The sequence below is a fragment of the Somniosus microcephalus genome, chromosome 18 (assembly GCF_052327205.1).
Source record: "Somniosus microcephalus isolate GS21.2 chromosome 18, FLI_Smic_1.0, whole genome shotgun sequence".
NCBI lineage: Eukaryota > Metazoa > Chordata > Chondrichthyes > Squaliformes > Somniosidae > Somniosus > Somniosus microcephalus.
In genome coordinates, this window is record NC_141004.1 from 15,769,793 (window position 1) to 15,794,161 (window position 24,369).

Sequence of the window (24,369 nt, forward strand, 5' to 3'; positions counted from 1 at the left end):
CCACAGCTCCGATTCCATCATCCTACACAATATTCTTCCTTTCTGCATTCTCATGATGTTGAAACTGAGACCCATCACACCGCCTCCTTCAACTTAATCTTTCCAACGACTTCAAAACTGCAGAACTGCCTACCACCCCCTCACCCCCCACCACCCCACCCCACCACTACACGCACACTCTTCTTTTCCTCCTGCACTCAATAGGTTTCTAAAAGCCATCCAATGCCTTCACACCTAAATATTACAAAGAATTACATAGTATTTACAGCACAGAAGCAGGCCATTCGGTCCAACTGGTCTGTGCCGGTGTTTATGGTCCACACGAGCCTCCTCCCATCCCTCTTCACCTCACCCCGTCAGCATATTCTTCTATTGCTTTCTCCCTCATGTGTTTATCCAGCTTCCCCTTCAATGCATCTATGCACGGCCGCCAATGGTGGAGCGATTAAAATCAGGGATGCACAAGAGGCCAGAATTGGAGGAGCGCAGAGATTTTGGAAGGATGTAGGGCTGGAAGAAGTTTCAGAGATAGGGAGGGGGTGAGGCCATGGAGGGATGTGAAAATAAGGATGAGAATTTTAAAATTGAGGCGTTGCTGGACCGGGAGCCAAGGGCACTGCAGCAGCTAGAAATTTGAAATAAATATTGTCAAAACCCCCAACCTGAAATGTTAACTCTGTTTCTCTCTCCTCAGATGCTGCCTGACCTGCTGAGTATTTGACATCGAGCCACAGAAGGAGATATTAAGACAGATGACCAAAAGCTTGGTTAAAAAGGTAGGTTTTAAGGAGCACCTTAAAGGAGGAGAGAGAGGCGGCGAGGTGTAGGGAGGGAATTCCAGAGCTTAGGGTCTAGCCAGCTGAAGGCACGGCCACCAATGGTGGAGCGATGAAAATCAGGGATACGCAAGAGACCAGAATTGGAGGAGCGCAGCGATCTCGGAGGGTTGTGGGGCTGAAGGAGGTTACAGAGATAGGGAGGGGTGAGGTCATGGTGGGATACCACTCTGTCACAACAAGATTCTCCAGTGAGCAACCAGCCAAGAAGCAGAAGAGTTTAATTAGCATAAATAAAACCAGGAAATGCTGGAAATACTTAGCAGGTCAGGCAGCATCTGTAGAGAGAGAAACAGAGTTAACATTTCAGGTCGATGACCCTCCGTCAGAACTGGAAAAAGTTAGAGATGTAACAGGTTTTTAAGCAAGTGCAGGGGCAGGGAGAGGGTGGAGGGGTGTTCAGTTCGTAAGGGTGACTCCGAGCTTCCGGTCGCCTGTCACTTTAATTCTCCGCTCCACTCCCACTCGGACCTCTCCGTCCTCAGCCTCCTACACTGCTCCAACAAAGCTCAACGTAAACTCGAGGAACAGCAGCTCATCTTTCGATGAGGCACTTTACAGCCTTCTGGACTCAACATCAAGTTCAACAATTTCAGACTATAACCCCTGCCCTTTTTTTTCACATGGCAGCTGTTGATGATTCTGCCATTCCCATTTACACCTCATCTAGACTCATCTTTTGTTTCTTAACTTGTCCCATGACCATCTCCTTTTGCCTTGCACCATCATCCCTTTTGTCTTTTAATCTCTCCTGCCTTCCAGCCTATCACAAACCTTCCCTTTTGTTCTTTCCTCCCCGCCCCCCTCTCCCTGCCCCTACACTTGCTTAAAAACCTGTTCCATCTCCAACTTTTTCCAGTTCTGACGAAGGTTCATCGACCTGAAACGTTAACTCTGTTTCTCTCTCCACAGATGCTGCCTGACTTGCTGAGTGTTTCCAGCACTTTCTGTTTTTATTTCAGATTTCCAGCATCTGCCGTATTTTGCTTTAGTTTAATTAGCATGCCCTCCGAGTGCCATCCAGCAATCTACCACTGGAGATGCCTAGAGAAAGGAAATGATTTAGCCAGTTCAAATACTCTGTGATGGAAGTCAAATCTTGGACACGGAAAGTAAATGGAAAGTGGTAGATTTCATTGGAGTTAGCATAATGGGAATAACTATAATGTTTGTGTGAGAGTGAACAGGAAGAAGTGGAATCCACCAGAACCATTTATAATGAGAGTAAATGGGAAGGAATCAGTCTATTAAGATATCATGCCATGGGAGCAAACGGGTAGCTAGATAGGCCAAATGATGCACAACTTCATAATCTCAGAGTGCCAGCACAAGGGTCACCAGTGCTTGCTTCTCCAAAATAGCTCATTCCCAAACACAAGTAGGCTGCTCAGGGGGACAAGCGAGGAGCTTCTCGACAAGGGGAAGAGCTAAAACGTCAGCCTGGGTATTGTCCTTGCTGGAAGTTACAGAAGTGCCATGCCACAGAGCAATGAGCATGCTGCTTCGCGCCCTCTAGGTCCCGAGAATGATGTGGGGATGGGGCCAGCTGGAAAAGGAGAAAAAAACGAAAAGAGATAGAAAAGTGATAGAATCGCAATTGGTTATTTACCTTGAAGTGTTACAGATATTTTTTGTTTGCTGTGCCATTTAAATGGACTTAGAAATCAATATTGTACGTGTAAAGCAAACAACAGAAGTAGCTTTCATTGGCCAAATTGCTCACAAATGCTCTCTAAAGGGCTCTAAAAGCCAACCTTTGCTTCACAGCTGAATACAGCAAGATTTCCGATGTAACACACACTTGTTGGATCAGTCACACTGACTAAAAGATGCACTACAACAAAGAGCACGGTGCAGTCCAGTGATTTAACGGTCACCGCTGCATAATCGGAACCAGTGGCGTGTTACTGAGCAATACAGGCCGGGAAAGATCTACGTTAGAGTACTGGCCTGTGCTGGTTTAATCAATCTCAGTCTGTCCGTGCAACGGTCTCAGCACCTCCTTGACTAGGAAGGTAGGGGGTTCAGGGGTGGGGGAATAAACATTGGCCAGGTTTTCCTACTTATGATTGAGTGGGCAAGAACATGGCCAAATGGAATATAATGTGGAGAAATGTGAAGTTATCCACTCTGGTAGGAAAAATAGAAAAGCAGAGTATTTTTTAAATGGTGAGAGATTGGGAAATGTTGGTGTTCAGAGGGACCTGGGTGTCCTTGTACATGAATCACTGAAAGTTAACATGCAGGTACAGCAAGCAATTAGGAAAGCAACTGGTACGTTGGCCTTTATTACAAGAGGATTTGAGTATAAGAGTAAAGACGTCTTACTGCAATTATATAGGGCCCTGGTGAGAGCACACCTGGAGTATTGTGTACAGTTTTGGTCTCCTTACCTAAGGAAGGATGTACTTGCCATAGAGGGAGTGCAACGAAGGTTCACCAGACTGGTTCCTGGGATGGGGGGATTGTCCTACGAGGAGAGATTGAGTAGACTAGGCCTATATTCTCTGGAGTTTAGAAGAATGAGAGGTGATCTCATTGAAACATACAAAATTCTTACAGGGCTTGACGGTAGATGCAGGGAGGATGTTTCCCCCTGGCTGGGGAGCCTAGAACCAGGGGTCACAGTCTCAGAATAAGGGGTCGGCCATTTCGGACTGAGATGAGGAGAAATTTCTTCACTCAGAGGGTGGTGAATCTTTGGAATTCTCTACCCCAGAGGGCTGTGGAGGCTCAGTCGTTGAGTATATTCAAGACAGAGAGCGATAGATTTTTGGATATTAAGAGAATCAAGGGATATAGGGATAGTGCAGGAAAGTGGAGTTGAGGTAGAAGATCAGCCATGATCTCATTGAATGGCGGAGCAGGCTCGAGGGGCTGGATGACCTACTCCTTCTCCTACTTCATATGTTCTTATGATCTTATATTTTTATGTGGACATGGGCAGAATCAGGTTCGACTTGCCAGCACTCACTATTTAGACTCAAACATGATCCAGGGTGACATAGGGCTGTGGTGCACGTTGAACTGTACTCCAGAGTGAGTAATGGGGCTCAAGAGAGGTGGGGCAGAAAGAACACTGGAAAGAAAATAGAAGCATCACATTCAAGAATCATAGAATAATAGAAGGAGGCCATTCGGCCTATCATGCCTGGTACCGGCTCTCTGAAAGAGCTATCCAATTAGTACCACTCCCCCATAGCCCTGCATATTATTCTTTTTTAAGTATTTATCCAATTCCCTTTTCAAAGTTGTTATTGAATCTTACTGAATGGATGGTTGAGGTGAATCGTATGGATGCATTTAAGGGGAGGCTAGATAAGCATATGAGGGAGAAGGGAATAGAGGGTTACGCTGATAGAGTTAGACGAGGAAGGATGGGAGGAGGCTCGAGTGGAGCATAAACGCCGGCATGGACTGGTTGGGCCAAATGGCCTGTTTCTGTGCTGTATATTCTGTGTAATTCTATGAATCTGCTTCCACCATTCTTTCAGTCAATGCATTCCAGATCACAATAACTCGCTGCGTAAAAACATTTCTCCTCCTCTCCCCTCTGGTTCTTTTGCCAATTATCTTAAATCTGTGACCTCTGGTTACTGACCCTCCTGCCAATGGAAGCAGTTTCTCCCTATCTACCCTATCAAAACTCCTCATAATTTTGAAAAACCTCTATTAAATCTCCCTTAACCTTCTTTATTCTAAGGAGAACAATCCCAGCTTCTCAACTCTCTACGTAACTGAATTCCCTCACCCCTGGTATCATTCTGGTACATCTCCTCTGCCCGCTCCCCACAGCCTGGACATCCTGTCCCTGGAAAATGCTGAAAGACTATGAAATTCAGGAACAAAAATAAATAACCTGGACCAACATTTACCTGTGAATTCTAAATCCTTCATGGCCAGAAACATCACCCATCTTGCTGCATTACACAGAAATATTAGGTGAAGAGCAGAACACTCATTGATGTCTGAGTATTTCTGCTGCAGAATAATGTAGTGCAAAGTGACTGATAAGCAGAGTGGAAATAGAGTCTTATAATTGTAGATGACAGCAGCAATTGAGAGCTGTACTGCTGAGGTCTGACTGAATGGTTTGAACCATGCCCAGACCTGTACCCTCCCGCCTTCTTCCTTTGATCATGTCTTTGGTGAATTACCAGTTATGAATCATTGATTATAAGTGTTGAACTACTGAGCAGCGGGTTTATTAGGAGGAGGAGACTGGTTTTGTTCGTCAGCTTGCTTTCAGCCAAATAGCTGGCAGTCACTTAGATAAAATTAGTATAACAACAGAAAATGCTGGAAAAACTCAGCAGGCCAGGCAACATCCGTGGAGAGAGAAACAGAGTCAACGTTAGAAGGGTTTCGACCCGAAACATTGACTCTGTTTCTCTCTCCACAGATGTTGCCTGGCCTGCTGAGTTTTTCCAGCGTTTCCTGTTGTTATTTCGGATTTCCAGCATCCGCAGTATTTTGCTATCGTACATAAAATTAGTCCTGGGTTTGAGAAGGATGCCACACTTGTGCCCTGCAACCAGGCACAGCCACAGCGTGCCTCACTAATCTCAACCCTCGTGTTTTCAAAAGGTTACTGCCTTTATGATTTTTAAAAAAAGTGTCTTGCCAACCTTGTTTAGGGAGCAAGAACCAATAGAAGCCATGAATCACACTCATCATCCTGGCATAACATGAAGCTTTTCACCATACAGTATATACATTAGTGATTTGGATGAGGGATTGGAGAGTTGTATATCCAAGTTTGCAGGTAGAAAGAAAGAAAGTTCCCATATTCCTATAGCGCTTTTCACAACCTCAGCCAATAAAGTACTTTTGAATGATAGCAAAGTACTGCAGATGCTGGAAATCCGAAATAACAACAGAAAATGCTGGAAAAACTCAGCAGGCCAGGCAGCATCTGTGGAGAGAAAATAGTCAACGTTTTGGGTGAAAACCCTTTGTCAAGACTAAAGAAGCACAGGAAATGAAATAGATTAAGAGGCCAGGCTGGGAGAGAACAAAAGAGAAGAGACATTAAGAGGTATTCAAAACAAGACGAGATGGTGATAGGACTAGTGGAGACAAAAGACGGCTCTATCACCATCTCATCTCATTTTGAATACCTCTTAATGTCTCTTCTCTTTTTTGTTCTCTCCCAGCCTGGCCTCTTAATCTATTTCATTTCCTGTGCTTCTTTAGTCTTGACAAAGGGTTTTCACTCGAAACGTTGACTCTATTTTCTCTCCACGGATGTTGCCTGGCCTGCTGAGTTTTTCCAGCATTTTTTGAAAGTACTTTTGAAGTTTTGTAATGTAGGATGACACTAAGAACGATATCGGGGCTAAAAGGGTTAAATTATAAGGACAGGGAGAAAAAAGTTGCAAAGGGGCATAGACAGACTAAGTGAGTGGACAAAACTGGGCAGATGGAGCACAATGTGGGGAAGTGTGAGGTCATCCACTTTGGAACTGAGAAAGACAAATCAGAGTATTTTCTTAATGGCGAGAGGCTAGGGGCTATGGAGGAACAGAGGGATTTAGGTGTCCATGTGTACAGATCACTAAAATCTAGAGCACAGGTACAAAAAAATAATCAAAAAGGCTAATGGAATGTTGGCCTTTATCGCATGGGGGGCTGGAATACCCCAACTGGAGTCAAATCCCATCTGCAGTACTGTGTTCAGTTTTGGGCACCGAACCTCAGGGAAAATATATTGATCTCGGAGCACAGATTCACCAGAATGACACCAGGGCTTAAAGGGCAAAATTATGAGGACAGGTTGCATAAACTTGGTTTGTATTCCCTTGAGTTTAGAAGGTTGAAGGGTGATCTAACTGAGGTCTTTACAATGACAAAGGGATTCAACAGGATAGATGCAGAGAAACGATTTCCTCTGGTGGGGGAAATACAGAACAAAGGGGCATTATCTTATAATTAGAGCTAGGCCACTTATGAGTGAAATCAGGAAGCACATTTTCACACAAAGGACAGTGGAAATCGGGAACTCTTTCCCCCAAAAAGCTGTGGATCATGAGATTTTCAAGACTGAGATCGATAGATTTTTGTTAGGTAAGGGTATCAGGAGGTGTGAAACATCTAAAAAAAGTAATTATCTGTATATTAAATAACCACTGTGCCATTTTTGTAGAATGCTGAATGGAGTCAAGGTACAGATCAGCTATGATCTAAATGAAGAACGGAACAGGAAGGAGGGGCTGAATGGCCTACTCCTGTTGCTATGAAGCGACAAACCAGTGCATTGTGTGTTTGGTAACCAACAAAAAAAATGGGTTGGTAAATGACTTTCATGAGCAAAATTCCCCATAAGGCTTTAAATTTACTCAGAAAGGAGATTTCTCAAATCGGCAAGAAAACAGTCATCACAGCACAGGACTGGGTCTATAGACAGTAAGAAGAGAATGATTGCTGTCAGAAGTAGGATATTTAAAGCATCTGAGAACTGCAGTAATGGGCTGGATTTTCTCAATGGGGGTGCGTTGGGGGTGGGACTGCTGGTTGTTGGGTTTCAGTCCCGCCCCCAACAATGTCCGGCCAACCCATGCTATTTTCCCTTGATTGACCTTGTTAAGCCCACCCAGCGGGCTCAGCAGGCCAAGTAAGGGAAAGCCGGTGACAGAGAACGTCAGCGTATGACGTTTCATCTGTCAAAAAATTTTGACAGATGAATTGTCATCGTTTGACAGCTTTGAGAAGCTGTCAAACACTGACATTCTCTGTTGTTTGGTGAGTTCTTGTACTCAAGGCTCACCAAACCTCTTTCCTGAGCAGAAAGCAGATGGTTGTTGCATCGGAGAATGCAGCAGCCATTCTGTCATCTCTGTCGTGGAGATGCCGGAGCCTCCGGATCCCCAACGATTGAAGCTTGCAGGAAGAAACAAAGGTAAGGAAACTTTTTCTAACACTTTTCACTCACCTCACATACTTACCTCTCCACACTTGCACCCATCACTCACCTCTACAGCGCACTTGTGGACGCCTCTGACCCCCACAGACCCACTGCTCGCCTCGCTGACCCTGGCGGGGTTTCCCGTCATCGGTAAGCCCGCACCTCTGATGGAAAAATGGGGATAATCCTCTTAACTGCCTGTTAACTACCTGTTAACAGGCAGTTAAGTGGCTGTAGTCCCCTTCCCGCCTTGAGGAGACGGGACGCGGCGTGGGCCGGGTACTCGCCTCCTGGGAAGATGGCACGGAGGCGGGTTGGGGGCGGTATGGGTACCCGCCCCCAGATCCTGCCATTTTCCCGGCAGTCCCGCCTCCCCAGGGCTGGCAAAATCGCCCCCAGTGCTGCGGTATCAGGTGTCGTCCTTTGGATGAGATATTGAACCAAAGTCGTCCCTGCCTGATTTAGGTGGAAGTAAAGGAATCTCGTGGCACTGTTAGAAGAGCAGGGAGTTCTCTTGCTGCAAAAACAGACAATGCTGGAAATACTCAGCAGGTCAGGCAGCATCTGTGGAGAGAGAAACAGAGTTAACGTTTCAGGTCGGTGACCCTTCATCAGAAGATCTCTTGATGCCCTGGCTAATATTCCTCCCCTTAGGCATCACTACTAAAACACATTACAACAACAACAACTTGCATTTATATAGCGCCTTCAACATTGTAAAACGTCCCAAGGCGCTTCACAGGAGCGATTATCAAACAAAATTTGACACCGAGCCACATAAGGAGATATTAGGACAGCTGATCAAAAGTTTGGTCGAAGAGGTCGGTTTTAAGGAGCGTCTTAAAGGAGGAGAGAGAGGCGGAGAGGTTTATGGAGGGAATTCCAGAGCTTAGGGCCCTGGCAGCTGAAGACACGACCGCCAATGGTGGAGCGATGAAAATCAGGGTTGCGCAAGAGGCCAGATTTGGAGGACTGCAGCGATCTTGGAGAGTTGTGGGGCTGGAGGAGCTTACAGAGATAGGGAGGGGGCGAGGCCACGGAGGGATCTGAAAACAAGGATGAGAATTTTAAAATCATAGAAACATAGAAGATAGGAGCAGGAGTAGGCCATTTGGCCCCTCGAGCCTGCTCCGCCATTCAATGAGATCAAGGCTGATCATCCAAATTCAGTACCCTGTCCCTGCTTTCTCCCCATATCCCTTGATCCCTTTAGCCTTAAGAAATATATCTAACTTCTTCTTGAATATATTTAATGAATTGGCCTCTACTGCCTTCTGTGGTAGAGAATTCCACAGGTTCACCACTCTCTGGGTGAAGAAATTCCTCCTCATCTCTGTCCTAAATGACTTATCCCTTATCTTTAGACTGTGACCCCTGGTTCTGGACTCCCCACCATCGGGAACACCCTTCCTGCATCTAGTCTGTCTAGTCCTGTTAGAATGTTATAAGTTTCAATGAAATCCTCTCTCATTCTTCTAAACTCCAGCGAGTATAAGCCCAATCGACCCAATCTCTCCTCATACGTCATTCCTGCCATCCCAGGTATCAGCCTGGTGAATCTTCGCTGCACTCCCTCCATGGCAAGAACATCCTTCCTCAGATAAGGCGACCAAATCGAGGCGTTGACATCCAGTTATTCACTCTGCCGCTGTCTATGAGATCTTGCGCTGTGCAAAAATGGCTGCCATATTTGCCCACCTAACATTAACCGCCGCATTTCACTGCACTTTGACGTTTTTTGCGAGAAGGGCAACTTCGGCTGTTTAAATGCAAATCTTCCTCTCTTTACCTTCCCTTGAAGTAAAGGAGGTGGGGGGAGGGGAGGGGTCAGGGGGGCACTACTTTGACGACGGCTGTGTGCCAAGCAAGTGATATCTCAATTATTCCAAGGCACCTCCGGTGTCAAAGGAGCGTGCTCAGCGAATGTCAGAAGGAGTCCTACTATTCAATATTCATTTGTGAAAACGTTCTCAAGGGGGGACGGGTCCTTTACTGTGCTCCAGCTCAAGTACTTTACCTTCATGCGTGAGCGAACTGATGAAGGCAGAACAGCACACGCAAGCAAGGCTCGAGAGATTATTGCAACATCAATGCAGAGGAATTCAAAAAAGAAGCGCGTGCGATTGAACTGGAGTGAGTAGAATTTTAAAAAGCTGCCTGGTGTTTAGCTAACAGTTTGCTGAAAAAAAAAATTGTTTTTGAAAAAAATCACACGTGCGCCATTTAGCCGATGAAAGGGAAATAATGTGTTTGCACATGGGCGATAATGTGGAACTGGATTTGGCTTCGCTGCGTAATACCCTTAGCTTTGTCGTCAATCATACTTCTGTAAATCCAGTTTTTTCGATCAACCGAGCAGTGCGGTTTTCAAAGGCGGTTGGGGATTCACTCACCCGGAGAGCGCTATCGCGCACATACACACACACACACACACACAGGGCCCTCTCCGCATCTAAGAAAGCTCAGGAGGAGAAAGCAGCTGCTCAGTCCATTACACCTGCTCCTTCCACATGCCACACACGACCGCATCAATCATGGGCTTTCCACTCTTGGTGATCGCTACACTCGTCAAAATCTTAACGCGCATCGAACGTCTCCTTAACTCTCAGTCCCCTTTTTAAAAAGCATCAACTGATTTGAGGCTTGGCTATTTCTTCTGGTATGTCTGCTCTACGTATCCGCTAACCTCTTGAGAATTCTAAGCCCCCATTTTAACTCGGGCTGAGTGGGGGGGGTGCGGAACGAGCGTCAGGCTCGCACAACGTGAGGCCCAGGCCATTATAGTAGACAAGACCCACCTCCCGCTAGAACCCATCATCAATGACATGAAATAATAACAGAAAACACTGGAAACACTCAGCAGGCCAGGTCAGCATCCGTGGAGAGAGAAACAGAGTCAACGTTTCAGGTCGAAGACCCTTCGTCAGAACTGGAAAAAAGCAGGAAAAGGAACAGATTTTAAAGCAAGTTTAGGGGCTGGGAAAGGGGGGAGGGGAGGAAAGAACAAAAGGGAAGGTCTGTGATAGGATAGAAGGCAGGAGAGGCTAAGAGACATTAAGAAATATTCAAGGCAAGAGGAGATGGTAATGGGACAGGTTAAGAAACAAAGGATGGCTCTAGATGGAGCGTGAAATGCGCTGGCAGAATGAAAGACAGCTGCCTTGTGGAGAAAAAAAATGACATGAGGTCAGCGGGCAGGAGTGGGCGAGCGTGCCAGGAAGCCATCGCAAGGGACCCATGGAAATTGTCCCCAGCAAGGGAAGTGAAGTGGAGGGGGAGGAGGGCCCAAGGTGATCGCGGGAAGCACGGGGCTGGGAAGGCGCGTTGCTTCCTTGAAGCGGGGGGGGGGGGCCCTTGAGGACCACTCCTGCTGCTCCTGGTCCACAAGGAAACTTTTTTTTTTTTAATGGACTTTCCTTTTCATGAGGTCCTCTTCCAGGCCTGCTGCTCCTCCGCACCGGGTTTACCTGACCCCTGGCTCCAGCTGCCACCAGACCCTGACCTTGAACCTCACCGAGGCCCTCGCCTCCCTGGGGCCAGGACCTCACAAGCAGCCCAGAACACGGCCCGAGCCATGTGTGCAGTGTGGATCCGTTGGGTGCAATGTTGCCTACATTTTAACGCCCCTCCGCATGCCCCATTCTCGTTGGGTGTGGGGGGTTAAAATCGGGGCTTTGTTCTCTAATGCCACTCGAGGAATGTTAACTTTCGAATTAATACCTCAACAACCTGCATTTATGTAGCGCCTTTAAAGTAGTAGAAATGCCCCAAGGTGCTTCACAGGAGCGTTACCATAAAAAAATTTGACACCGAGCCACATAAGGAGATATTAGGACAGGTGACCAAAAGCTTGATCAAAGAGGTCGGTTTTAAGGAGCATCTTAAAGGAGGAGAAAGAGGCGGAAAGGTTTAGGGAAGGAATTCTAGAGCTTAGGGCCTCGGCAGCTGAAGGCACGGCCACCAATGGTGGGGCGATGGAAATCGGGGATGTGCAAGAGGCCAGATTTGGAGGAGCGCAGAGAACTCTTTGCTCGCGGTTCAAGTGAGACAGCTTGTGCTCTGAGGAAGAGTTCTGCCCAAAACATCGGGAGGTTTTCACAACACAGAATTAAAAAAGGACAACAGTTTCACAGGGACACGAAAGAACAAGAATCAGGAATTCATTGCATGTACAAGAGGTTTGAAAGTAAATTGACTGAACGATCAACCCAGCCATCTTGTTTCTCTCGACTGACTTGCTTAGACTCAATTCCTTGCAGTGTTCATGTAGGTATTTTATTTCTAAATAAGCACAATATTCATAACACTGCCCCTCTTCAGCATTATTATTCGATGTCTGTAATCTGTTCCAACATGAGGAATGGATTGCACTCACATTTTATGATCTGAAGGCATTTATGTCAAGATCAAACGTGCATCATTAATTAGTTAAAGGGACACCTTTATCTCATTAATACTAAGAATTTGGCTATATGCACCATCTATGAGGAGAGATTGAGTAGACTAGGCCTATACTCTCTGGAATTTAGAAGAATGAGAGGTGATCTCATTGAAACATATAGGCCTAGAAATTGAGTTTGCGCTGCGCCGGGGCTTAACGCCGGAAATTTAGCGCCGGTGCTAAGTCGCGCTGTGCGCGCCAAAAACTCAGTAGCGCCGCGCCCAAACGGCTGCCGGCGCTACTGAAGGCTGTTTGCGCCTGAAAACTGGCGCTACGCGCCGCATTGCGGCGCTATTCCGGCGCTGCGGCGCCCGATGCGGTGCGGCAGGCTCGGGAAGTGCAGGCCTCCTCCTTCAGTTAAGGAGGAGCTGCCTGCACCCGCCCGCTGGCCGGTTAAATCGCCACAAAAATGAGCCCGGCACCTCGGGGAAGTGCCGGGCTCGCAGCCGAGAAGCATCTGTTCCGCGGGGGGGGGGGGGGTGGGGGAGTCCGGGGAGGGAGGTGCGGGCAGGCGGCCGGCGGGAAAGCGGCCGGCCGCCGCTCCACCTTTATGCGCCGGCGCAAAGTCGTGTAAGACTCTGTTGCCAGAGTCTTAGTTGCGGCTGCCACGGGCGAGGCGGCCGCAACTGAATTTCGGCGCTGGGGCCCGTCACCACGGCAACCGGGACGCTGCGCACACCGATGACGTCATCGGTGCCGGCGCAGCGCTACCGGTGTAATGCCGATGTTGGGCCCTAGTCAATTTCAAAACCGGCTGTAAGTCCAGCGCAATGCCCTCTAGCGCCGCAAAATGGGCGCTAAGCCCACTCAATTTCTAGGCCATAGGATTCTGAGGGGCTTGACAGGGTAGATGCTGAGAGGTTGTTTCCCCTGGCTGGAGAGTCTAGAACTAGGGGGCACAGTCTCAGGATAAGGGGGCGGCCATTTAAAACAGCGATGAGGAGGAATTTCTTCACTCAGAGGGTTGTGAATCTTTGGAATTCTCCACCCCAGAGGGCTGTGGATGCTGAGTCGTTGAATATATTCAAGACTGAGATAGAGATTTTTGGACTCCAGGGGAATCAAGGTATATGGGGATCGGGCGGGAAAAGGTATATGGGGATCGGTTGGGAAAAGGTATATGGGGATCGGGCGGGAAAAGGTATATGGGGATCGGTTGGGAAAAAGTATATGGGGATCGGTTGGGAAATTGGAGTTGAGGTCGAAGATCAGCCATGATCTTATTGAATGGCGGAGCAGGCTCGAGGGGCCGAATGGCCGACTCCTGCTCCTAATTCTTATGTCCTTATGTGGTGTGGTCCTAAGCCATGAATTTCCGGAAGATCACATGTTTCATCCCTCGTTGATCTCACTCAGGGCAAGGGTTATATTTTGTCTTCAACATCCCTGGGCATCCTATCCACTTACAGCAGCCGGGAAGCCACCCCACATAGACATTGGGATTGAGTATTGGATTATATAGGATATACGGCATAGAAACAGGCCATTCAGCCCAACCAGTCCATGCTCTACTCGAGTCTCCTCTCGTCTTTCCTCATCTAAATCTATCAGCATAACCCTCTAGTCCCTTCTCCCTCATATATTTGTCCAGCCTCCCCTTAAATGCATCTATTCTATTCGCTTCAACCACTCCCTGTGGTAGCGAGTTCCACATTCTCACCACTCTCTGGGTAAAGAAGCGTCTTCTGAATTCCCTATTGGATTTCTTGGTGACTCTCTTATATTGATGGCCTCTAGTTATGCTCTTCCCCACAAGTGGAAACATTCTCTCTGTATCCACTCTATCAAAACCTTTCATAATTTTAAAGACCTCTATTAGGTCACTCCTCAGTCACCATCGCCAGTGAAAACGCAAGCCCTTCGTTCAAAGGAAGAATGGCCTTGTGATCGAAATTGGGGGCCAGGGGGCAATGGAATCGTGTGCCAGCACGGGTTAGGGGGTCAGGTAAACTCGGCGCCGAGGAGCAGTAGGCCCAGAAGTGGGGGCCTCGTGAAAAGGAAAGTCCGTTTCTTTTTTAAAGGTTTCCTTGTGGACCAGGGGACACAGGTTTGGTCCTCAAATGCCCCCCTTCAAGGAAGCCACGGGCCTTCCCTGCCCCGGGCTTCCCACGATCCCCTCGGGCCGTCCTCTCCGCCCCACCACCCCCCACCTCCTGCTCCCCCCCCCCCCCCCACCACTTTACATACCTTGCTGGGGACCATTTCCTTAGGTCCCTAGTGCTTAACGAGGAGAGGAGAGAAAGCCAAACAAGCAGTGACACCAGGGGAGATGGTGAAGGGGGTTGCAAACATCCTTCAGCGCCGCGATTCTCCTCACAGCGAGCTTGTCTTTGGGAGCGAGGAGACAACGTAGTGATCTAATAGAAGCCCTTGTGGCGGTACCACCGGTTGTCCCTTACACTGAGATACATAATTCCCTTTAACTTACCTTACTGTATGTATAACTTACCTGTTTGGGCTGTTGCCCCTTTAACCTACCTGTTTGGGTCGCTGCCCCTTTAAGAGGATAGGAGCTAAAGAGAGAAATCAGGCAAACCTTCTTTTCCACAAAGTCTTGTGGAATAATTTCCCAAGCTAGGCAATTGAAGCAGACAGTAGAAACAAGGGGTGAAGATGTCCTCTGTGCCCTGTGTGCAACAGAATCAGCCGCCCATTTGTAAAGAATGAGTGTATGATTCTATTCCATATTACATTAGTGCACAGAAGACAATTTGCATTTATATAGTGTTCCTGGCAAGCAGGAAGGCAACTCAAAGAGCTTTTTAACAAGGTTGGCCTCCTGACTCTTTTTCCCAAAGGAATCAAACCCAAACCCACTGCATGGAGACTCACAGGAATCATTCTACTGCCGCCCCCCCCCCCCCCCCGCCACCCACCACCCCCCAACTCCAAGGGAGGGATCCAGAAGGCAAAGACAAGTGGTTGCAATCTCTCGAATAGGAGCAGGTTGTCGAAAAGAAAATAGTTGAGCAAATATTTAAAGTAGCCAAGGTGGGCAAATCCAGGGTCTCCCTAATAACCTCTGGTTTCCTCTTGGCTCTGTCGTTACCGGGCCAGTATTTCACTTTAACTTTGAACAGGTAAAAATGCGGGGGCGGGAAAGCGTAATCTGATGAGCCAGGGTGCCTGGAATTAACCTTTGTTGCTGCATAAACACGTCGGACCATGGTCTTTGGATCTGTCCAGGCTTGTATTATTAGCCTGTACGGTACCTCATAAAGTTTTCCATTTAATTGTGGCACATCCATGACATTCTCCCTCATGCAGAACAGTGTATACGACCTGCTGAGCCGCAGAAAGAACTGGAGTCAGATTGCGTGTGATTGTCACTTAGCATTACGTTGACACGCTCCCGCTCCGTGAAGGCAGAAGGGCACCCCACCAACGGCACAGCTGGTTCAGTAGCTAAAGCGCTATAGATTAGTTTTGATCCCTTTCTGTGGTGAAGTAGCTGGTTTCAGCTGGGGTGGTGGTTAAGGGCTATGATCGAAAACTCGGCTACCCGTATCCTAACTAGCGCCAAGTCCCGTTCACCCATCACCCATGTGCTCGCTGACCTATATTGGCTCCCTATCTGGCAATGCCTCAATCTCATCCTTGTTTTCAAATCCCTCCATGGCCTCGTCCCTCCCTATCTCTGTAACCTCCTCCAGCCCTACAACTCTTCGAGATCGCTGCGCTCCTCCAATTCTGACCTCTCGAGCATCCCCGATTTTAATCGCTCTGTAGGAATGTCTAGTTCCTATCAAAAGACTGAGTTCCCAAGAGGCGATCAAATAAACGAGGTTTAATGAAAACTAACAAGAGTTTAACGGATAATTACAGGAGAACATCGAATATAGGTCTAGTCAGTTCGGAGGCTCCACGAGGACTGCTTGGGCGGTCCCGTGGCTGACATCATGACGTCATGACATTTTTCCCGCCGGTGGGGGATCACATGATGAACGGCGTGACGTCATCACGTTTACCCGCGCCATTAAAGTGATTGCGCTCTGTACATGTAAACAGTGAAAACAAAGATACAGACTCAGGCTGTAGCTAACATTAAAGGGAATTATATACAATTGATCGGAGTCCCTTAGTGGCTCCGCCACAGCTCCACCATTGGTGGTCCCGCCTTCAGTTGTCTGGGCCCTAAGCTCTGGAATTCCCTCCCCTAAACCTCTCCGCCTCGCTACCTCTCTCGCCTTCTTTAAGGCACTCCTCAAAACCTACCTCTTTGACCAAGCTTTTGGTCACTTGTCCTAATATCTCCTTATGTGGCTCAGTGTCGAATTTTGTCTGATAACGCTCCAGTGAAGCACCTTGGGACGTTTCACTACGGTAAAGGTACTATATAAACACAAGTTGTTGTTGTTGATTAATCTCAGACTCCTGGGCTCAGGAGGGTCTGGTTCCAGCTCAGGTTCCTACTCCAGATGGCTAACCAGTGCCCTCTGACTGGAAACTGAACATCTATGGACACCAGGTCAGGACTGAGAGCAGATCCCTAATCCCGGTTGAGGTAGCTGATCTCAGCAGAGGGTGGGGTGCGACAGTTAGCCTCGCGGCTCCTGGCTGAGGGAGAGAAAGCAAAAAACTTAAATCAGCCAAGATTTGTCTGCCTGATTGATGTCGAGTGAAACCCTGCTGGAAAATGCATCGGGATTGAGCAAGGACAGAGCTGGCTCAACCGAGATCCTCCTGCAGTTAAATAGCCAATGGACACTGAGGGCAGGATTTTCATTGGGCCGTGGAGGCGGGATTGGAGGTGTGTGGGGGGTTAAAATCCCCAAATCGGGGGGCACAAAACCATCCCGCCCCCAACCCGCCTCCATGCCAGTTTCAAAGGAGGAGGGTACCCGACCCGCACTGGGACCCGCCTCCCTGAGGCGGGAAGGGGATTAGTGCCAATTAACTGCCTGTTAACAGGTAGTTAACAGGCAGTTTTTAGCCTAATCCCTATTTTCATTCTTGAAGTGTGGGATTCCCGACGGCTCCAAACCACGCCAAGTTAGCGAGGCGGGCCGTCGGGCTGAAGAGCTTGGAGGGTTCGAGATGTCCGGTGTTCAGGTGAGTGATGTGTGCGTGAGTGCAGAGGTAAGTGTGTTTGGTGTGTTTAAAGTGTTTAAAGAAGTTTTACTTACCTTTACAGCCTTCCTTCAGGTCTCGGGAGTCCCTCATCTCACTGGCACACAAAGCAGAATGGCCGCGATCTGTCAAAAGTTGCAGCCTCAGCTTTCTGTTCCGGAGAGATCTCTAAATCATCCTGAGAGGAAGGAATTAACTTGGAGTACAGATTGTCAGTGTTTGACAGCTTCAAACAGCTGTGAAACGCTGATATTTCATCTGTCAAAAGGTCTGGACAGATGAAATTTCAGTCTGTGACATCACCTGTTGCCAGGTGGCCCTTAATTGGCCTGCTGAGCCCACTGGGCGGGCTCAACAAGGTCAATCAAGTAAAATCGCGTGGGTTGGCTACAACTCGATGGAGGCGGGACTACAACCCCGAAAGTTGTAGTCCCGCCTCCTCAATGAAAATCCAGCCCATAGAGTCCCCCCTCCCCTCGTCAACTCCACAGTGAATGGGGAGTGGTGCTGGATTAAAGGGCAAGGGAATAATTAAACATGGGGAAGTGAAGACCAAGAGCAGGCTTAGAAGGCAATGAGAGCAGAAACGGGGAAGAGTGGAGGTGAGGATGGAGAAGAGGGGCCAGGGGTGGGGTGAGTGAGGGAAGAGGGGCGGGGAAAGAGAGCGAAGAAGGAGGAAGACGCGAGGTGGCGGATGGGGAAGGGGGTGGGGCAGGAGAGGAGTGGAAAAGAGATGTGGACAGGGTGAACATAGGCAGGGAAAGTTACTCAGCAGGGAGGGGCAGTCCAGTTTTGAGCGGGTTAGGGGGCTGGGAATTCTGTTTGGGGGAGGGGGCCACACTATGACCCGTAGTTTTTTTCTTTAATTGTTCCTGAGATGTGGGCATTGCTGACAAGGCCAGCATTTATTGCCCATCCCTAACTTCCCTTGAGAAAGGCCCACTCACAATAGGAGAGGATGCAAATGGCTGGTGCTGGTTTGGAAAGGAGGGGCCTGAGAAGGGCGAGTAATTAGGCGAGCACGTGTTTCAGCGTTTACATGGCTACGAAGGCTACTAAAAACCAAAGAGACGGAGTTCAGCACCTGACTCACGATCCATGAATGCAGATGGCGAACAATTAACTGAGTTTATTTGACTCTTTCACCTCAGCCAGTTTTACATCAGGTTGTGGAGACACGGGTCTTTACAGTTCACTGAGGCTAACTTATTTTTAGATAGCAAGTAATCCGTGCAAAATGAAATCTGTTTCTACTTCAACTGATTTTCTGAAAGGTTCATTTATTTTTAAACAGCAGGTGTGCAAAGCCAACAAACCTTTGAGAGAAATAACATTGTGCCAGTAAGATTTAAGATCCGACCATTGTTGCTGTGTGGATTGCAAGGTGCGGTGTATGACTGACAAGGTGTGACATCTTCATATTGAAAACTCCTATAAAAGTGCCACCTGCAGGCGTAACTGGTACTACCGGTACTTTCTTCAACAGCACCTCCCAAACCCGCGGACCTCTTCCACCTAGAAGGACAAGGGCAGCAGGCGCATGGGAACACCACCACCTCCAAGTTCCCCTCCAAGTCACACACCATCCTGACTTGGAAATATATTGCCGATCCTTCATCGTCGCTGGGTCAAAATCCTGGAACTCCCTCCCTAACAGCACTGTGGGAGTACCTTCACCACACGGACTGCAGCGGTTCAAGAAGGCGGCTCACCACCAGCTTCTCAAGGGCAATTCGGATGAGCAATAAATGCTGGCTGTGCCAGCAACGCCCACATCCCATAAACGAATAAAAAAAACACATGCAGTATAATGGGTTTGCCCATGGGACCACAGCTAGCACGAATGTTTTCGATGAGACCTGCACTTCACTTATCAAAAATGTCTTTAAGTTGGTAATGGTAATGCTGGCTGTTCTTAATTGTTCCACAGAATGACATTTTAACCTCTAAAAATCAGCACTACAAGAAGCAGTGCTGCAAACTCTTGTATCCTGTTACAACAAACACAGCTGCAAGACACACCAGCCGAGGCTTCCCACACCAACTCCCCTCCAATCCCTTAATTGGGGCACATTTCCAGTGAGGTGAGACTTCCACCTGCCCCGGAAATGCCCCTCTGACCCCAGACATATTTTGAGCCTCAGGATCATTACCATAGGAACAGGAGGAGGCCATTCAGCCCCTCGAGCCTGTTCCATCATTCAATTAGATCATGGCTGATCTGTATCTTAACTCCATTTACCTGGGTTGGTCCCATATCCCTAAATACCCTTACCCAACAAAAATCTATTAATCTCAGTTTTGAAATTTTCAATTGAACCCCCCCACAGCTTCCAGGTTTCCACTCCCCTTTGTGTGAAGAAGTGCTTCCCGACATCACCCCTGAACGGCCTGGCTCTAATTTGTTACAGCACCAGAGACACAAGATTATGGGCGTTAACGGGAGTGGCTGTTCCCAAAGGAAAGTAAAACCTACTGCAGGAAACTTTCGATTTACCGGCACCTAAATAACCGGAAATCTCGGTTAACCGGCAAAATTCAGGAGTAGGTTTTACTTCATTTGTATTTGCCGCCTTCCATCTGTTGCTGTGCAAGGGTGTGGCTGCAGCTGTTGCTAAGCTACAGAGATGCTTGAAACTTGAGGCCATTGTTCTACAGTTGTTGCTAAGCAACAGGGTTTGTTGCTTTATACGGAGCTGTCAGCTCTCCCTGTCCGGTTATCCGGAATTTTTGATGAACCGGCACCACGTCGGTGCCGGATAAAAAAAAGTTTCCTGTGCTTCTTTGTATTTGTGACTTTTTTTTGGAAAGTTTCACTGAAGATTTTTATATAGAGACGAATTATAAAGAAGAGATTTCCCAGAATCCCTGGCATCACCCCTGAACGGCCTGGCTCTAATTTTAAGGTTAGGCCCCCTTGTTCTAGACTCCCCCCACCAGAGGAAATAGTTTCTCTCGATCTACCCTGTCGAATCCTTCAATCATCTTAAACACCGCAATTAGATCACCCCTTAATCTTCTATACTCGAGGGAATACAAACCTAGTCTGTGCGACTGCACCCCCCCACTGGGAAGTTGCACCAGTCCGTACATGGAAACGTACAGCAGCGCGCCTCAGCGAGAGGGGTGTAGCTGGTGCTCTGTCTCTGTGAAATTTATTTCTTCCTTCTGACAAGGTTCCCTGCTCTGAGTGGGGCCTATGCCTGGCGCTTGCACAGACCCTTCTGCTTGTTGCCCCAAGGTCCCCCTCCACTGACATCAAAATGTCTGGCTGCTGGGGTCTAACAGGCCTCTCGCGTTCAAAGGGCGAGGGCTGTGTTTCCCTCATTTGTACAATCTTTACATGTGCCTTGCTGGTATATGGCCGTGTGTATGTACTCTGATGGAACCCGCCTATGGAAAACAGAAGGGACAAAGGGTCATAGAAACATAGAAGATAGGAGCAGGAGTGGGCCATTCGGCCCTTCGAGCCTGCTCCGCCATTCAATGAGATCATGGCTGATCATCCAAACTCAGTACCCTGTCCCTGCCTTCTCCCCATATCCCTTGATCCCTTTAGCCTTAAGAAATATATCCAACTCTTTCTTGAATATATTTAATGAACTGGCCTCCACCGCCCTCTGTGGCAGAGAATTCCACAGGTTCACCACTCTCTGGGTGAAGAAATTCCTCCTCATTTCAGTCCTAAATGGCTTACCCCTTATCCTTAGACTGTGACCCCTGGTTCTGGACTCCCCAGCCATCAGAAACACCCTTCCTGCATCTAGTCTGTCCAGGCCTGACAGAATTTTATAGGTTTCGATGAGATCTCCTCTCAATCTTCTAAACTCCAGTGAGTATAAGCCCAATCGACACAATCTCTCCTCGTACGTCATTCCTGCCATCCCAGGTATCAGTCTGGTGAATCTTCGCTGTACTCCTTCCATGGCAAGAACGTCCTTCCTCAGGTAACATAGAAACATAGAAGATAGGAGCAGGAGTAGACCATTCGGCCCTTCGAGCCTGCTCCGCCATTCAATGAGATCATGGCTGACCATCCAAATTCAGTACCCTGTCCCTGCCTTCTCCCCATATCCCTTGATCCCTTTAGCCTTAAGAAATATATCCAACTCTTTCTTGAATATACTTAATGAACTGGCCTCCACCGCCCTCTGTGGCAGAGAATTCCACAGGTTCACCACTCTCTGGGTGAAGAAATTCCTCCTCATTTCAGTCCTAAATGGCTTACCCCTTATCCTTAGACTATGACCCCTGGTTCTGGACTCCCCGGCCATCAGAAACATCCTTCCTGCATCTAGTCTGTCCAGGCCTGACAGAATTTTATAGGTTTCGATGAGATCCCCTCTCAACCTTCTAAACTCCAGTGAGTATAAGCCCAATCGACACAATCTCTCCTCATACGTCATTCCTGCCATCCCAGGTATCAGCCTGGTGAATCTTCGCTGCACTCCTTCCATGGCAAGAACGTCCTTCCTCAGGTAAGGCGACCAAAACTGCACACAATACTCAAGGTGCGGTCTCACCAAGGCCCTGTACAACTGCAGCAAGACATCCTTGTTCTTGTACTCGAACCCTCTTGCTACGAAGGCCAGCATACCATTTGCCTTCTTAACCGCCTGCTGCACCTACATGCTTACCTTCAGTGACTGGTGCACAAGAACACCCAGGTCTCTTTGCACTTCCCCTTCTCCCAATCTATTGCCATTCAAATAATAATCTGCCTTCCTGTTTTTGCCACCAAAGTGGATAACCTCACATTTATCCACTTTATAGTGCATTTGCCATGTTTCTGCCCAATCACCCAACCTGTCCAAATCGTACTGGAGTTTCACGACATCCTCCTCACAGCATACCCTCCCACCCAGCTTTGTGTCGTCTGCAAATTTGGAGATATTACATCCAATTCCCTCGTCCAGATCATTAATATATATTGTGAACAGCTGGGGCCCTAGGACCGATCCTTGCGGTACCCCACTAGTCACTGCCTGCCACTCGGAAAATGACCCGTTTATTCCAACTCTTTGCTTTCTGTCCGCGAACCAGTTCTCTATCCAAGTCAATACCTTGCCCCCAATCCCATGTGCCTTAATTTTGCACGCTAATCTCTTATGCGGGACCTTATCGAAAGCCTTCTGAAAGTCCAAATACACCACATCCACTGGTTCTCCCTTATCTATTTTACCAAGGCGACCAAAACTGCACACAATACTCAAGGTGTGGTCTCACCAAGGCCCTGTACAACTGTAGCAAGACATCCTTGTTCCTGTACTCGAACCCTCTTGCTACGAAGGCCAACATACCATTTGCCTTCTTAACCGCCTGCTGCACCTGCATGCTTACCTTCACATTGGAGCACCTCTCAATCCAAAGCAGTTTTCATCTCCACCCATCCCAGAACCTAATTGAAAATGTTAGGGTGAGATTTTAATGTAATACACTCATAGTGTCAAGGTGATGGTTAGAATTCGAGGATATAGAGGCACAGGATATGGTCCAAAAAAGATTTACAAGGATGATACCAGAACTGAGAGGATATACTTATCAGAAAAAGCTGAACAAGCTGGGGTTAATTTCTCTAGAGAAGAGAAGACTGAGGGGTGACCCGATAGAGGTCTATAAGATTATGAAAGGGTTTGATAGGGTAGACGTAGAGAAGATGTTTCCACATGTGAGGAGTCCAAAATTAGGGGCCATAAACATAAGACAGTCACTTATAAATTCACTCGGGAATTCAGGAGCAACTTCTTTATCCAGAGAGTGGTGAGAATGTGGAACTCGCTGCCACAGGGAGTGGTTGAAGCGACGAGTACAGATGCCTTTAAGGGGAAGTTACATATGTCAATGAGGGAGAAAGGAATAGTAGGATATGCTGATAGGGTCAGATGAAGTAGGGTGGGAGGAGGCTCATGTGGAGCTCGAACACTGGCATAGATCAGTTGGGCCAAATGGCCTGTTTCTGAGCCATAAATTCTGTGTTTCCAACAGACCAAATACCGCACACGGTGTCATAGATTCTCTCTCATTTATTTAATTTCCCAGCCACTACTTCCAAGAGGGGAAATGCTGTGAAATTTCTTCTGGGTCCACAGAGGTGATTGAGTGTTAAACTCCAGGACATTATTCAACCCTGACCAGTCCATTCCACAAATTACATTTCCATGGTCCCAATAGGACTGAGTCCATTGTGATCTGTACAGTATTAGATCATCTCTGTCTATACTCATCCCCATAACATTCAATCTATTTTGTACTCGGATAATCGTCCGGCTCTTTTCTAATAGAGTTCACTGATATGCCATTAACTATCTTTTAAGGAAGTCTACCATTATGTGGGAAAACAAGGCTTCTAATCTGTAATCTGACTGAAAGCTTGCGAATTTTGTAGTGATATTCTCCAGTACTGTGATCATGGTTCAAATCACACAAGGTGTGAGCAACCTGTCTTCTCACTTGTGATGTGATGGAGGAGCTAATTGTTATCTAACAGGTAGAGCCAACTGAATAATGTGTTCCTCCAAGTCTATACCTAGCTGTGGGGACACTAGCATAGTGGTTATCTTACTAGACTAGTAATCCAAAGGCCTGGCTTATGATCTACAGGAAACTCTTTTTTATCCGGCACCGACGGGACCGGCGTGCTGCCGGTTTATCAAAAAGTCCGGATTACAGAGAGGTCCTTACACAGCAACAAATCCAGGCTTCCCTGTTGCTTAGCAACAGGTGCAGGAACCCCGGCCACAGACCAAGCGTCCCTGTTGCTTAGCAACAGGTACAGGAACCCCGGATACACAGCCACAGATCCAGGAACGGCCACTAATATGAAGTAAAACTTACCTAAACCTACTCCTGAATTTTGCCGGTTAACAGAGATTTCCGGTTATTTTAGGTGCTGGTAAATCGAGAGTTTCCTGTACTGAGGTAGGAGCTCAAATCCCAGTTCAGATTTATTATTTAATTAAATCCAGTTAATTAAATAAATCTGGAATAAAAAGCTAGTATCAGTAATGGTGACCATGAAACTATCAGATTGTCGTAAAAACCCATCTGGTTCACTTAAAGTCCTTTAGGGAAGAAAATCTGCCGTCCTCACCTGGCCTGACCTAAATATGCCTCCAGAT

General features: G+C 47.6%; 1 protein-coding gene across 2 annotated transcripts in view; it reads left to right on the forward strand.

The window, feature by feature from the left end:
• lrrn2 (leucine rich repeat neuronal 2) overlaps positions 1–24,369 on the forward strand; it is a 248,579-nt gene that overhangs the window by 129,351 nt on the left and 94,859 nt on the right. Inside the window, exons 2-3 of one of the 2 annotated variants that reach the window (XR_015081672.1) lie at positions 695–776; positions 18,546–20,030. The gene's annotated coding sequence lies outside the window, so the exon portion shown is untranslated. Of the gene's footprint in view, positions 1–694; positions 777–18,545; positions 20,031–24,369 lie in introns of those variants that run through there. The other variant, XM_086011090.1, reaches the window with a different exon arrangement.